General features: G+C 38.6%; 1 pseudogene; it reads right to left on the reverse strand.

Annotated features, from left to right (window-relative positions):
- Nucleotides 1–1,945: 1,945 nt before the first annotated feature.
- On the reverse strand, nt 1,946–6,225 carry LOC122092678 (annotated as a pseudogene).
- Between the last annotated feature and the right edge of the window lie 3,132 nt (nt 6,226–9,357).

Raw genomic sequence — 9,357 nt, forward strand, 5'->3', positions numbered from 1 at the left:
TCGGCCTCTCCTCTGGCTGAGCAGACACCTCGGTCCGACATCATCAGGTAGGGCTCCCAGAAACGTGCCCTCATCCACTCCTACATTCAAGGAACATAATCCCTAATTACAAGGGCAAAACTTTTCCACTACACATCATCAGAGGCATCCACCCCTCTCACGACCCAAACCTCTGAGATAAGAGAAAAATATTTCCAAAAGATGCCCTAGAATCTGAAATATTCCTGGAATCAGAGAGCTATTCTCCTTAAGGACTCCACGCCCAGTAGGACTCTCCATGGACGTTTCCCCTTTCTCTACTCCATCAACAGCCTATAAATACCAAGGTAAGCCTTCATTATGGGGATCGATCACTTCTTTTGACTGAAAACTCTCTTGAGTATTTGCAGTGGAAAGATCTGACTTAGGCATCAGAATGTCCCCCATCGGGTCAGCTCGGCTCTCCCCTGTCTTCTCTTCTGTGCAGATCTGCTAAAGTATCAGGAGATGCAAGGAAGATCGGCTGGTCAATTTTTACCACATCAATCACCATTATAGGATTTTTTTTTATTGTGCTTTATAATCTTATCCTTATATATATATATATATATATATAGTGTTCTCATTATTCTTGGAAAAAAAAAAACTCTTTTGAACTGTCAAACCTTGATAAATTTATCAATGTAGTTTATCTCATTATGGGAATCTTTTTTTTTTCTGCTAAAAGATCAGCTAAGATATCATTAAAATCAGAAAGATGAGAGCTTACAAAAAATTAAGGTTTCAAATTTATTATAGAGACTTATCATAACTGTATCATCTTTTTTATTTTCTTTTTCAAAAGGTATCAGTGTATCATTTTTATCAACAACCAAGCAGATATGCATCTCTGATGTTCCAACTATTTCTATCTTTGAAATGAAGTATGTTATTTATTAGAGTATATTCAATGATTGTGTTTTGTAATGTCTAATTTGTCATTCATTTACTTTGTAAAATATTGGAAGTAAATTCTTGAAAATAAGCATATCAATCGTGCCCTCTACACAGACACTGACTGATTGAAAAATACCGCCCTGCCGCCATGTGGTCGATGCCTCCACTTGCTCTCAGCCATGTGGCCTGTGCACTGGTGCAATAGCCATGCCATCGGTTAGCTTTTAATTATAGGTCTAATTATACTTTCTTTTATCTTTTGTCAAATTCTATATAATACTGCATAGTTTTTTAAGAAAAGAATAGATTAATTTAATGTATTACATAATTGGGTCATATTGGGCAATTCAAATTGAAATAATGGTGTGAGTGATCAAATCGGATTGGTCCAAATCGTATTAAGTGTGATTAGGCTCAAATTTGCTTCATTAGCCACCTTACAACCCATCCATATGGAATGCATCTGTTTATATATTAGGCTCCATACCGATACATAATGCCTAACTAAAATTTGAGGAGATAAAAGACCTTCACTTAGTTCTAACAGGACTTGGGCTTAGTTAGAGATGCAAATAGATAGTCAGAAATTTGGATTCATATTGTTAATTGAACTATGTCTTAATTTGGCTCGTACGTAGGTCACCCACATGGGGCAGTATGGACCCGTTAGGATTAGAAACACCCTAGCTGACCAACAACAACAACAAATCTTTGTCCCAACTAAATGGGGTTGGCTATATGGATCCACGATGGACAAGTTTGCAAAGTAAAAGTGAAGGAAAGAAAGAGAGGAAACAAAGTAACACCTCATGGATATCCCACCTAAAAGCGATCAACAACATGGATCTTTGCTCTCCAAACAATTCTATTTGTTGTCATTCTAGGATCTAGAGCGAGCTACTCCATGTCCTTCCTTACCAACTCTTCAATGGTGACACAAATCCCACCTAAAAGCGATCGGCAACATGGATATTTGCTCTCCAAACAATTCTATTTGACGTCATACTAGGATCTAGACCGAGCTGCTGCATGTCCTTCCTTACCAATTCTTCAATGGTGATGCACAAGGCTACGGCTATGTCATAATCCTCAGTTTCTCTATCTCTCTCTCTTTGGTCTTCTATCTCTCCCTATTGCATGAGTACATGTCGAGATCTCCCTCAAGCTTCGATCATCAAGGTTCGTGCAGGAAAGATGCATATGGAAAATAGATCCATTCCACTGTGTGGGAAACATCATTAAGGTAATTCTAGAACCCATGTATGTTTTCATTATATAAATACAAAAACTTAATATGTATCATATTTTGAAAAAGCTAGAACTAGCGATAAGATAATTAGAAGGAAATTTAACCATTGGTACTTGGCATAGTTGGTTGAGCAACCAATTTTACAATACTCCCAGAATTGGGTGAAGTTCGTGGTGGTGGTGGTAGTGTATTCTTGAGCAACTCGACATCATTACTTGCTAGAATGTCCATCACCTCTTTGTTATCTTCCTTGTACTCCTGATCAGCCTCGATTTTCGCTAAAATTTCCAATACCTCATCCATGGAAGGCCTCAATTCCTTCTCCTGTTGAAGACAACGAAATGCTAACTCTGCAACCAATGTTACCATCCTCCTTGTTGCGCAATCCAATTCAAACCCAAGGCATGGGTCAACCAACTCTTGCAAAGCCCCTTTTTGGATCTTGTTTATTGCCATGTTTGCCAAATTAATCTCATCCCAATGCCTGCTGATATCTACAGCAGGCTTCGATGATATAAGCTCAATCAAAACGACCCCAAAGCTATAAACATCACTTTTGTCTGTAAGCTGGTAGCATCGATGATACTCGGGATCAACATATCCTGGAGTCCCTTGAGGAGCAGTGGAGACATGGGAGACATCAGTAGGGAACAAACGTCATAGCCCAAAATCAGCAACTTTCACATGGAAATGGTTGTCAAGGAGTATATTGCTTGTTTTAACATCACGATGTATGATATAAGAAGCATGGAGGTAGGACAGTGCACTTGCAGTCTCTATGGCTATACTCATGCGGACAGGCCATGGGAGTGATCCAACCTCCCTACTATCACCATGGAGATGATCAGCAATAGTGCCGTTCGGAATGAATTCATAAACAAGGAGGAGTTCACAACTACGATATGAAGTGCACCCATAAAGAGTGACTAGGTTTAGATGGCGCAAACGAGTGATGATTTTGATTTCATTCATGAATCGCTCAACATGTTTGTAGTCGTTATGGTAGAGCCGCTTGATTGCAACAACACGTCCATCTCGTAGCTTGCCTAGATGTGAATAAGGAAAGTCCATCAAATGGAAAGACATAATTGTTAAATAAAGTGAGAATAACCCACAAACTACAACTTCAGGTTTCAACCCAAATCCCTTAGGTATTAGGTGGAGATGACCCAATGGTATATTGAGATACATCTAAGATTCTATATAAACAATGTAGAACTGTAACTCTAAAATTTCTAACAATCTCTCAACATTAATTTTCGCTTAAATTTCAATAGGGGGAAGAAAAGGATTGCCATGAGATCACACGGGAGGTTTCTTCTACTTACCATGATATACAGTAGCAAAGCCACCATCTCCGAGTTCATTAACAGAACTGAAATTATTGGTGGCTTCTTCAAGCTCAGCATAGGAGAAGATGGGGACTCCAAAATGGGTGCTGCCCTTTCCAAGGTCTGTCTTCGAGGAGAAGCTGCGGACTCTGCCAAGCTTATGTCTAGTCCGGTATTTGTAGAAGGTGAAGAAAAATAAGCATGACAAAAGGAATCCTGTTGCAGTTCCTACGGAAATACCTGAGAATGGATGAGCAGAATTAGAAACAGTTTATTAAGCCCCCATGTGTTATGGATGTGAACTCGCACAGTGACAAGAGTTTCACATCAACAGAGAGAAGAATTAGTGCAATTTGTGAATGTGACGAAATTGAAATGAAAAACTTCTGAAAATCCAGAAAAACACTTAAGTTTTCAAGAGAATATAAGGAAGGTCTTGAATATGTGAAAATTTTGTTTAATCGACTAAATTTAGATTTCATTTGCACCAACGAGGTGATTTGCTAGTTTAAATAGAGTGGGATCGTGACCTCACAGTCTCACACTTTTGAAATTAGAGGTGCAAGTTTGGTTTGGAAAGCCTGTAAACAAAATTTCGCTGCTGCTTGGGTTGCAATCAACTAGCTATAACCCTTGATATGAATGGTATCTCAGGGGTAGGGGTGGAAAAATTCACCTAGCTTCTCCTTGGCTTGGGATCAAGACCTCAGTCTCGACACTAACAAGGCCTAGGTTGGACTTTTCAACTTGTGAGCTTTCAATGCCCATGGTTGGTTTAGGCTGGGTCGGACTTGGGCTGAGTCTCAGTATGAGATTGGCCCAACCTGGGCATCAAAAGGGTTGGGATTTTGGCATTTCATGGGGCAAGGCCATCATTTCACCCCCTGTGCTTGGGCATAGGCACCATGCGTGCAGCTTAGCAGTATAGGTATTGAATCTTTCGTTCAAGAACATAGCGTACGGTAGTGCTCCCTGGGTCTATCTCTATCTTTCCCCCAATAGAGAATAGATAAATCATTTCGATCGTAGGGGGTAGGAAGGAGATGAACACAGGAAGGCAATAGCGTACGCTACACTTCTAAACAGAGAGAACATTATCCCATAAACAAATATAAAATGATAGAATTTTACCCTTATTGTAAAAGATCAGAAAAATAAGATCACAACAAATTTTTCAATATATATATATATATATATATAAAATAATTATATAAATATATAATATATAACTATTCATTACACATAAGTCTTGCTAGGGTCAATTAGGGCCAATTCAGCCCAACCAGAGTAAAGCAAGGCCAGGCTGGGGGTGAGACATCCCAACTTGACCTCAGGTTGGACTGGGCCTAGACTGAGTTAAGGGAACCTAGGGTACTTGGCTTAGGGGTGTTAAACCCTAAATCAAACTGAACCGAAACCAATACCAAATTGGTAATAGTCCCATAAGAGCTAGAAAACCAAAGCAAACCGAACCCAAACCATATGAATTGGAAATCAACTGAAATGAACCTTCTCTGATCGGACCGGTTTTGATTTCACCCATTCTCAAACTGAACCAACCTTTTGACACCCCCTAACTGGGCTGGGATTTAAAAAAAATACCACCCCAGCCCAGCCCGTCCCCGTTGCACCCCTAGTTGGAATAAGGGTAATTTGAATGTCTCATAATGGAAAGTAAATTACCTATTCCAATAATCTTCCTTTGGTTTTTGTTCCCTGCAACAATCAACATAAAACACAACATGGCAATAGGTTTAGACATTAAGACTACAAGATAATCTAATGACATCAACAGAACCCGCAAGTTTACCCATCAAATCTTTCCCCGAAAAGAAAAAAGAAAAAAAAGGTCTACCCATCAAATAATTCAAAACAAATGCTACAATTAAGAGTCTTCAGCAGTGACCTTTTTCCTGATTCCATGTGTTCTTTGGATCGATACAAGACAAATTCTCCTTATCTTGATGGAAGGACTGCCATACACAGCGGGTCCCATTCTTGTTGCACTGAAGGCATTGTTTGGGAAGACTCCAGCGAAGACGAAACCCAACAGTGTACAATTTTGAGATACGATGAACTGGTCCATGAAATTTAGAAGGTGGCTCATCCGCGGGAAGATGAACAACTTTACACTCATGTGGAAAGCCATGGGGACTTGGTGGAGCTGCGGGTGCATCTGGTTCATCTGTTATGACATCAACTGTGCAGTACTCGTCGCCGACACCAAGATGATGGCCCTCATTAAATCTTTGAAGATGGTGTTTGCATACTCTTAGTGTAAGATTGGGGCTTATCACTTGACCTAAAAGATGATGGAAAATGGGTGGCATAATGGTAAAATTGTTGAACAAGAACTTGCATTTGTCATTGTCGTTGAGCCAGTCTGCTTTGGTGATCCTCTGGTCATGAACTTTTAGGATCCTCTTGGAATAGTCGATGCTTTGAACCTCATATCCATCGACATCCTCATCCCCGGAATTAATCACTGTAATGGAACCATTTCTACAGTGAAGGTGCTCTAATCCACAGCCCCAGTTGTTGTTGTAGTTGAAGAAGGGATAACTGATGTTTAAGTTTCCACAAACTTGGGTTTGAGAACAATTATGTGAGAAATCTGCACTAGTTGAGAGGATAAGAAAGGCTCAATAGAAGGAAGAAGGGTAAGGTTAAAACTAAGAAAGGATTGAAGGGCAAAGTAGAGATCATAGAATCACCCATACCTGTGCAGAACTATAAGGGAAAATTACATGATTACCCACTTTTGTGTTTTCCTTTACAAAATTACCCAAAAAAAGTTTTGGTTAACAAAAATACTCAAAATTAGGTTTGGGTATACAAAACTAATCACCCAAAGTTTCAGTTAACAAAAATACCCAAAATCAGGTTTGGGTTTACAAAACTACTCAGAACAGTGATTCTTCATCTTCCACATATTAGCATGTATTTTTTTATTACTAAAACTTTGAGGCGGTAGTTTTGTAAACTCAAACTCAATTTTGAGTATTTTTGTTAACTTAAACTTTAAATGGGTAATTTTGTAAACGGAAACCTAATTTTAGGTATTTTTGTTAACTGAAATTTTTTATGGATAATTTTGTAAAAAAAAAATCCAGAAATAAATAATCATGTAATTTTCCCAAACTGTAATGACTGATCAAGACAAAGCTGCCGACCTGCCGCCTCTCCTCTCCTCTCCTCTCCTCTTTTTAAAATCTATTCCTTTCACAGTTCCCGCTTGACACGTAAGTTGACTTTGACTTCATTTATGTTTGGGTTTTACTTCAAACAGATAGGAGATGGAAAATATGCGAGACAGAGAAGTCTCTCTTCCCAGTTCCTATTCACCTTCCTAGTGGGACGACTTGACTCTTGACTCTTGACTCTTGACTCTTGACTCTTGACTCTCGATCGGCAAATTCCAGAGTCGGAATCAAACGTGTCTTGAAAGTTTGGAGTCTTAGGACCCTTGAGCGGCCTTTGGCTTGTTTGGAATGTATAGCTTAGTTATTGCGAGTCTGGAATCTGGATCTCCTACCCGTATGTTTACCTTTCACATGTAGTTAGGTGATGCACGTGTCCTTTATATTTTCATAAATTCTTTTTGATGTATTTTAATGGCAGTTGGTAGGACTATGGATTGACGTATCGGTATTGTATCATATCGATTGTACCGATTAATACATTAAACTTATATGCTTTAAAAAAAAAAGAAGAAGATGTTTTTTTAGTCAAATTAAAAATGACTTTTGCAATAGCATCAGACCTCCTCTGTCTCTCCCCATCTTATTCTGTTCTCTCACCAGCCTCGTCCAACCTTATGTATAAAGAAAATAAGGAAATCTCAATTTCTCATTTGAGCTTCTTTATTGTAGGAAATCCTATTAATCTTCTGCTTCTTTATTCATATTATTCTCATCAATTAAATGTCAGCAACATATCCCACACTTCATCCACCTCATCTCTTGACAATGGTAAAGGCAAATCGTCACCATTATAGGATTTGTGGCAAGTTCTATTTAGGCACTTACGTTAAAACAAGAAGGGACTGGAGAGGTTCTGTGCACGCTCGTGCATGGTGCACAACAATCCTTATAGTGATCGGATGGGAGGTGAGGGTGCGCAATAGACCCTTATCCCCATCAAACTGTTGTATGCATCATGGTGCATGACATGTCAAAACCTTTTGTTAAACAATAATTAAAAAGAAAGATCTTATATCAAATTTTCTCATATATTTATGTGAATATCTGAATGACACTTCTATAGGTGTATTTAGAAATTGGTAATTTTTCATTGCCAATTGTCTTATCCTCCAAAGTCTTTTAAGATAGGGGTTCTTTTAAAATAGGGGTATAAAGTTGTTTTAGTACACATGTGAAATGACACTAATACCCTCATTGAGAAAAAGATTTGTGTCTTTGATTAAAAAAAAAAACACGATATACTAAAAGGGCAATAAAGTAAAGTTATAAATTAGTTGACACTTTGAGGGCTATCAATAAGGAAATCACTTTATGGATTAAGTCTTATCTTTTTTTTTGTTGGTAGATATTTATTTAGGGTCCGTTTGATAACATTTCTAGAAACGTGTTTCTGTGTTTTCCTGTTCTCAGAAGCGAAGAAACGACATTAAAACCGTTTGATAAAGGTGTTCTGTTCCACTTGTTTCTTGAAACATAAATTAAAATTTATAACAATTTATGTTTCAAGAAACATGAAGGATGAAACAAGTTTCACCTATTCTGCCCCGTTTCTCGAAACAAATATCGGGCAAAAATTATGTTGTTCCCCAATAAAACAGACCCCCTTCCCTCTCTTCCCTTTTTAACCTTCACGATAGTGCCTGAAGGAGCTCTGCTAGATTCTCCTGCAAAGAAGGAACCCTACAGCAGAACAGGGCTTCCTCACCCTCGTGAATAGTACGGATCCTTTCCCTTCTTCATCCTCGTGAACCCTAGGGTTTACTCTCTACTTTTCATCCTCTTGAACCCATACGGCAGATTCGCCATTGTTGTAGAGATTCGTCCAAATTCGTAGATGATTCACCTCTAGAGATAAAGGGTGGGTTTTCACCTCAGATCTGAAGAGTATACAAATTCTGATCTCTCTTTGAAGGTTCGGTTGCTCCTCTCACAATCGCCTCTCACATCTACTCGGTAAGAACTGAGGTCCCCCCCAATTTTTCTTTGAACCCTAAAACAATTCGTCCCTCATTAGTGAACGGCGACTTGACTCCAACGTTGCTCAAGCTTCAATTCCATATGAACTACACATTCTGGCATTCGGTTGAAAGGGGAGAATCAAACATTGCCTTCTAGGTAACATTTGTGATTTTTCTCATGATAGTAGGATTTCGGATAGATATTCGAGAAATTTTTCCCTAATTTCCACATCCACCATGCTAGGGTATTGTTCTGTAGATGAATTTCACAGAAAGGGGGTTCGATTTTTTCGGTTCTTTTTATGTTGAAATTTCCATATCCATGTCAAAGATATCATTTGTATTTCATGTTGTTTGTACAGTAGATTAAGAAATATGTTCATTTGTTGTTGATGTTGTTCTTGTGAATAATAGGATTGTCTTTGTACCTACAATATGGCTCATTTGACTGCAAGTACCTACAGTTCCTTTATTGTAAGATCATCTTCCAGCTTTAGATGTAATAAAGTTGAAGTGGAGAAAATGGGTGATAGTAGCAGGGATCTAACTTTTTTTTGAGAGAAGTAATGAGAAGGGAAGAAAGTCCAGGGAGGGACAAAGGGGAGCTTTGGTGCCCTTTTGTTCTTCTTCTCCTTCAACCTCTGTGGGTTTGGAAGGGGAGGGCAAGGATAGGAAATTATTGGTCAGTAAGGAGCAATTTG

The sequence above is a fragment of the Macadamia integrifolia genome, chromosome 11 (genome assembly GCF_013358625.1).
Source record: "Macadamia integrifolia cultivar HAES 741 chromosome 11, SCU_Mint_v3, whole genome shotgun sequence".
NCBI classification, from domain to species: Eukaryota; Viridiplantae; Streptophyta; class Magnoliopsida; order Proteales; family Proteaceae; genus Macadamia; species Macadamia integrifolia.